The 7,506-nt window shown below is 35.8% G+C and overlaps 1 protein-coding gene across 1 annotated transcript in view; it reads left to right on the forward strand.

Moving 5' to 3' along the window:
• The first annotated feature begins 7,088 nt into the window (after positions 1-7,088).
• Positions 7,089-7,506, forward strand: part of LOC115302270 (olfactory receptor 4K13-like) — a 2,551-nt gene continuing 2,133 nt past the window's right edge. Inside the window, exon 1 of the mRNA XM_029952220.1 lies at positions 7,089-7,167. The gene's annotated coding sequence lies outside the window, so the exon portion shown is untranslated. The remainder of the gene's footprint in view (positions 7,168-7,506) is intronic.

Here is a 7,506-nt window from a genome sequence, read left to right on the forward strand (position 1 = left end):
CATTTTGCATTTTCTTTCATTATCTACTCAAAGTCATGCCTACTGCACCTCTAAACATTTCATTAAATCCAATTATACAGCAAACACTCCCAAAATAAACTTAGATTGTATTGCAGTTTCACTTAACAGTATATAAAATGCTGTGTTGTGACAGGTATCAATTATCCATTAGATACTGAATCAATTTTTCTTAAGCACTGCTAACTGCTTGCTTTTCTTGCAGCTAGATTATTCTGAAAATTTCCTGTTAGACCTATGAGTCCAAACATATGGTTTCTGTCCTTCTCTGCCTGACTTATTTCACTTAGCATGACACTCTCAAGGTCCATCCACTTTCCTACAAATGGCCATATGTCATTCCCTCTCATTGCCATGTAGTACTCCATTGTGTATCTATACCACATCTTCTTGATCCACTCATCAGGTGATGGGCATTTAGGCTTGTTCCATGTTTTGGCTATTGTTGACATTGCTGCTGTGAACATTGGGGTACATGTGCTCTGATGCATCAGCATTTCTCTATCTCTTGGGTAAATCCCTAGCAGGGCTATTGCTGGGTCATAAGGGAGTAGTAGGAGACTTTAACAACCAACTTGAAGCAATGGACATATTATCTATAAAGAAAATCAATAAGGAAATAATGGCTTTAAATAACACACTGGACCAGATGGACTTAGAAAATATATTCAGCAGAAATACATATACTTATTGAGTGTACATGGAATGTTCTCCAGAGTAGAATATATACTAGGTCTTAAATCAGCCTTCAACAGGTACAAAATAAGTGAGATCATACCACGCATATTTTCAAGTCATAATGCTAAGAAACTTGACCTCACCACAAGAAAAAATTTGCAAAGACTTCAAATAAATGGAGGTAAAAGAAGAACCTACTAAGTAATGAATGTGTTAACCAGAAAATTAAAGAATAAATTAAAAAGTGCATGAAAGCAAATGAAAATGCAAACAGGACACTCCAAATCTTTGGGATGTAGCAAAGGCAGTCACAAGAGGAAAGTAAATTGCAAGTCACACCTATTCCAAGAAGAAATAAAGTTCCTAAATGTACAACCTAACCTTACACCTAAAAAGGAACTAGAAAAGGAGCAGCAAATAAAGCCCAAAGCCAGACTTCTGCTGGGAAATAAAGATTAGAGCAGAAACAAATGATATAGATACAAAAAAATCAATGAAAATAAAAACTGGTTTTTGAAAGAATAAACAAAATTGATAAACACTGAGGCATACTTTTCAAAAAGAGGACAAATAGATAAATCATGAATATATGAGGAGAGATCACAATGAACACCACAAAAATACAAACAATAATAAGAGAATACTATGAAAATTTAATGCTGACGAACCAGACAAGATGAAGAAATGGACAAATTCCTACATACTCACACACTACCAAAACTCAAACAGGAAGAATAGAAATTTTGTTGTGGTTTTTAATGTTTATTTTTAAGATTACAAATACATTGTAACGTACCACAGTCTAACCAAGATACATGGGATAGATTAATGCACCACCGTTAGTGATATGAGTATCACATTAGTGAAACCTCCATTTACCTTCTCTCCACTCTGGTGTGTGTGCTCTTTTAGATTAAACTCTGCTATTATCTACTGAGATAATATATTCAGCAATAGATTGTTACTACTTTCACTGTGTACTCTCTTCCAGTTTCATTTTGCATAAAGCTCTTGCTATCTCTTCATATATATTCATCTTTTCTTCTTCACTGACATCTCTGTAAGTAATATCATTCAATGCATTTTTTTCACCTGAGAAGTAGAATAGTTCAATTCCCTATTTCAACTGATATTTTAAAAAATTCTACCCTACTTATCCATTGTATTGTAGCAGTCCTACATCTTCTGATGACCAAGGTAAATTACCATTTACAACATAGTGACACCTTTCATTGCCATCATATCTCTGAGAAAGAAAAACGTAACATAATTTAGTGGCAGTGAAGCCTCACGTTAGTAGAAATCTCACAGCATCACTGGTGAAAGTATATCCCAGAACTTCTGGAATCAAAGAGCCTGAGTTGTGGGAAAAGAAAACATAAATTCTACACATTTTTAAAAAATAGTTTATTGTCAAGTTGGTTTTCATAAAACACCCAGTGCTCATTCCCACAAGTGCCCTCCTTCCTGTCCATCACCACCCTTCCCCTCTCCCCCTCCCAACCTCAGTTGTTTTCAGTATTCAAAAGTCTCTCATGGTTTGCCTCCCTCCCTCTCCCTGTTTTTCCCCTTCTCCCCCACATAGACCTCCATTGAGTTTCTCCTGTTATACTTATGAGTGAAAACCTATGGTGTCTCTCCTTCTCTGCCTGACTTATTTCGCTTAGCATGACACCTTTGAGTTCTATCCATGTTGCCACGAAAGGCCAGATTTCATTCTTTCTCATTGCCATGTAGTATTACATTGTATATATAAGCCACATCTTGATCCATTCATCAGGTGATGGACATTTAGGCTCTTTCCATGATTTGGCTATTGTTGAAAGTGCTGCTATGAACATTGGGGTACATGTGTCCCTATGCATCAGCACTTCTGTATCCCTTGGGTAAATCCCTAGCAGTGCTGTTGCTGGGTCATAGGCGAGTTCTATTGTTAAAAATTTTGAGGAACCTCCACACTGTTTTCCAGAGCAACTGCAACAACAGTGCCGGAGGGTCTACACATGTTTTATAGGATTGAAGACATGCGGAGAATATTCTTGTTCTTAAGCCTACAGATTCTGCTTACTGGGAACAAAATTATATGTATGTCTTTAAATAAGAATATACACTACACACTAGAGGATGCCATCTCAAGATATCAGGGTCCAATCTAAAAACCGTGATGCTCAAAGTCAGCTTTAATATAAAAGGATGCAGATCATGATGGACAGCTCTGTCTCCATAATCAATTGAATCTCCGTGGTCAGATGGTCCACACCTAAGGGTTTAGTAGAATGTCAAGAGCTAATTTCCAACTCATTATAGTCCCATTTTTTCTTCCAATCCATTCATTTTTACAAATTTGCCCTGATGACAGGAAGCCCTAATGCATGAACACAGCATTTCCAGCACCCTAGCATTTCCTGACCTCCAGATGGCACAAATGGCTATTACTGTTACATTAGTATAGGGTGGGAGGAAAGGAGAACAAAGAACATAAAAGCATACACACACACACACACACACACACACACACTGCCTTAGCCCAAATCATCTGTAGTTCTATGTCTCACTCTGGAACTCAGCAACACCTCCACGATTCTAGCTCTCTTGATGAAATTGGCAACTACATTTCCCACCTTTGTATATAAGCCATTATGCACAGAATAATGGTCTACCAAAGAAGTCCACACCCTAATCATGAAACTAGTGAATACGTTGCCTTACATGGCAAATTGAACTTTGAAGATACAATTATTCATAAACCTTGAAAATGAGGAGAGAGTATTTAAAAGTATCGAACTCTTCGTGAATGTAGCGAAGGAAAAAGAATCCAGGAGGGGTAAGTCCTTAGGAAACGTTGATCCACAGTTGGTAACTTTGAAGAGGAAGAAGATATGACCAAAGAATACAGGCAATGTCTAGAAAGTGAGAATAACCCCTGACTAAAAATCAGCAAGGAAATGGAGATGCTATTCTACAAACACCTGGAACTAAAAGTTGGACCCTAGCCAGGATGAATCTAGGAGTAATTTTTTCCCTCAAAGCCTCCAGTAAGGAATATCGTCCTGCCAACAACTTCATTGTATCCCAGGGAGAACAAAGTTGGATTTGGGACCTACACCACTATGAGATAAGAAATTTGGGTTGGATGAAGCCTCCAGTCTTTTGGAATTTTGGGGGGGGAGAAAAAGAAAATGAATACATGTCATTATCCTGGGGCTGTGGTACGACGGTGGCTTGTGTTTCCCCCCCAGCTCAGATGTGGTGGTAGATTCCAGTTGCTGTTCATCTTCCATTTCCATGAACATTTCCTATTAGCATCTCAGCCTTCATGTCACTAGAGTAATTAATTAAACTCCTTTTCATATAGGTTTGACTGACAGCACTGAAATATAAATATTTACTGTGCTTAATGTCAGTATAACAACTAACACTATTTCAATGAGACCTGAGAAAATATGGATATGGGGAGAGGCAAACTGCATGACTCTCTCAGAAGTCAGGCCCTGTAAAGAATTTTCACCAGTAGCTGCCTGATAATACTGTTTACTTTCATGTTATTTGCCACTTCTAACACATGACAGGCTGCACAATGCCACTTAATGAATTCATACATCTGTTTGGAATGACAAATGGGAAAAGACCACTCAGCAGTGTGTTACACAGTCTGTACTAATTGCTAAACTGGTCACTGGTGAGGAAAATTAAACTGTGATTGCCACAGTGTAGTGAGATGCAGCTTTGAGGACCTGGTTGGAAGTACAGACACCTCATCCCACAGAATGAGCTTTGGGGGCACCTGGGTGGCTGAGTCAGTTAAGCCACTGACTCCTGATTTTGGCTCTTGTCATTATCTCACAGTTGTGAGTTCAAGCCCCATGTTGGGGTCTGTACTAACCATGAAACCTGCTCAGGATTCCCTCCTCTCTCTTTCTCTGCCACTCACCCCTCCTTCTTGCTCTAGCTCTCAAAATAAACTGTAAAAAAAAAAAAAGAAAGAAAAGAAAAGAAGCTTTCATTCTCACAAGAGAAAGAAGGGTCATCTTTAGGAAACTAACAAATTCTGCCATAGCCAGTTGTCATCACTGTTATGCAACATTATTGTAAATTTTAGTTAATGAAATAAGGCACAGGAAATGTATTAGAAGAAAAAAATGTTATTAATGTTTGTCGATCATTTTACCAGTAACTTCAAACAAAGAAGACAATAAACTGGGGAAAAAATGACGAAGATTTCCACAATGATACCACGTACCACATAAATGTATAGTAAGTGGAAACAATAGATCTTTCTTTAAAAAAGACCATAGTAACATGAAAGTAGGAAATATGCAAAAGCACATTTAACAAAACATGTTACCAATATTAGAGGATTAGAATATATTGTTGTATCGTAAAAGTAGGCAGACATTTAAAGTGACATAAAATCCTTCTGGGTGAAAGACTCAATTTTGTATTCTATTCATTTTTTCTACATATAAGTTAAAGACAATGATGTTAAAATATCAATGGAAATTTTTTAACTTTAGAATATATATTTAATTTAGAATAAAAATATGTAGGAATAACCAAGAACACTCTGAATTAATAAAGTAATGATAATAGACTCGCCCTTTCATACACTAAATATACTGTAAACTTCTGAGTAAAGTAAGTAGTAACTCCTCAGAAATTATCCAGGAAAATAAAACAGTAAATGAGTACTCCCAAAGAAGAGCCTGATTTATTGGCAAATTTTAAAGGTAACAAAAAAGCATAACAAATTCTTAGTGGAATGAATTATCATTTAATTGCAATGATGAAATTTATTTCACATTATTTCTCAAAAGCCCAGAAACATTTGAGTTTAAATGAGAAAAATCTAAGCCTTAATAAAATGTAGAATTTAAATAATCTAGAGTATTATATATTTCCTGAATATCATATTTATCAATGCTTTATGTAGGCAACAAAGTACAACAAAATAATGAACATCACACAAAACTCTCTTACTTCAACTCTAGTCCTATCTTTCCACTGCCACCTAAGTATGGATTGTGACTTTTAAAATATTGTCCATTTTATAGATGAAAAATGGTCTCTTTTCTGCAATGATAAAGTCTTTTGTAACAATCCCAATTATTTTTTTTTATTACCAGTCTCTGAGGAATCTAAAACAAACACATCAGTTCTCTCCTTTGTGCCTCCTACCAAGGGATACACTTATATACTGCTGTCTTTTGAAGTTCAGAGGAGAAAATAAAGTCACTGGATGATGATGATTAAGCATTCATTTCATGCTGATGTTACCTATGATGTCCAAGTGCAAACTGGTAGGTAACATAATCCTGACATTCTACTCTATCTACATGCCACATCAAACACATCATTTTCATTAATAACATTAAATATATCCATAAATGTTAAACATATATGCCAAAATGAAACTGAGGGGAGGGCTCAATATTGAGGCATCAAAAATTAACGTGGGCCAAACATGATCTTGTTACAATTGGGAAAAATACAAAAATCAGAAAACACTATACCAATGATTATTGGAAATTAGATTATAATAGCAGTCTGAACCAATAAATTATTCTCAGTGAAAAGAAATATAGGTATGTTCAAATTGTTCAGTTATACTTATCAGTTTGAATTATTTTATTCTTTGGATTACAGCAGAAAAATCAGAGAAAATTCTTTGTTGTTTTTAGTAATGCAATTATTTTACAAGCGAGATAAATGATAGAAAGGTGAGGATAAAATGCCTGATTCAGAGCTTTGAAATTCATAGAATGTCACCGCTCATAAAACATTGATGCCATCATTATACTCGTTAAGAATTGCTAGAAAAGCATATGAGAAAATTCAACTTTCCTAGGGTAACAGTCTGAAAATGGCCAAGTAGTTAAAACATTCATTAAGCCAGAAAAAATTAGAGATGGTTTCTTGTCTAGGATTCTGTCTTTGCCAGACCCATGTGCACCTGCAAGTATACCAATTGTGTGCTTTGAGGAAATACAGAAGGTCCAGGAGCTATAGTTTAGGTGGGATCATTGTCCTAGAGTTAAAAGTACAAGCCACAAATAAGAAACACAGATTCACATCTTTGATTGAGAAGTAAGGTGTGCATTTTCCCTATTATTACCTTGTGAAAGAAGGAAGTTTTTATGCTACTTTGAATGATAGTGTCAAACATAATGGAAGATTATGGGCCATTTATAATAACTGTGTGTCTCAGTGATAATAACCATGCATAGAAAAGAGAATACGATTGTTAATTATGATTATCTAGATATATCCCAATTTTAAAAATTTGAACTATGTAAATAAAAGATTGCATGTACTCCCAAATCACATTTATTCTATTTTCTTTCTGACAACTTACATTAGCCTTTGGTCTAGGCTCTCATAAAAGCAAGGAAAAGACCAGAGATGAACAACATGCCTGAAATAAGACTTGAAGAAGAGAGCTAAAATCAGCCAAACAAGGAAGGCCTTAACTAGGTGAATTTATATAGAATGAGCACTGATGTAACCCTTTATTTGTGTGTCTTTTTTAAAAGCTTATCTAAACTGGCTGAATCCACCTCAGTCAGCAGCATAGTATCTCTGACTTTTTCCATCTTTGACAAAGTCAGAGATTAAAAGACTTTAAGGGAAATAATTGTGAAGAAGAACGGGTCCAAGAAGGCTAAGTAACCCAAGACAGTACTCTCATCAAAGAATCTATCACCTTTTAAGTCTTGTTAACTCATGTTTACAAAGGTAACTGGTTCACCTTACTCTTTACCCCTCACTGATGGAGGGAAGTGAAACAAGACTACAATGGTAAACTTCCCTAGT

Source organism: Suricata suricatta, chromosome 9 (genome assembly GCF_006229205.1).
Source record: "Suricata suricatta isolate VVHF042 chromosome 9, meerkat_22Aug2017_6uvM2_HiC, whole genome shotgun sequence".
Lineage (NCBI taxonomy): Eukaryota > Metazoa > Chordata > Mammalia > Carnivora > Herpestidae > Suricata > Suricata suricatta.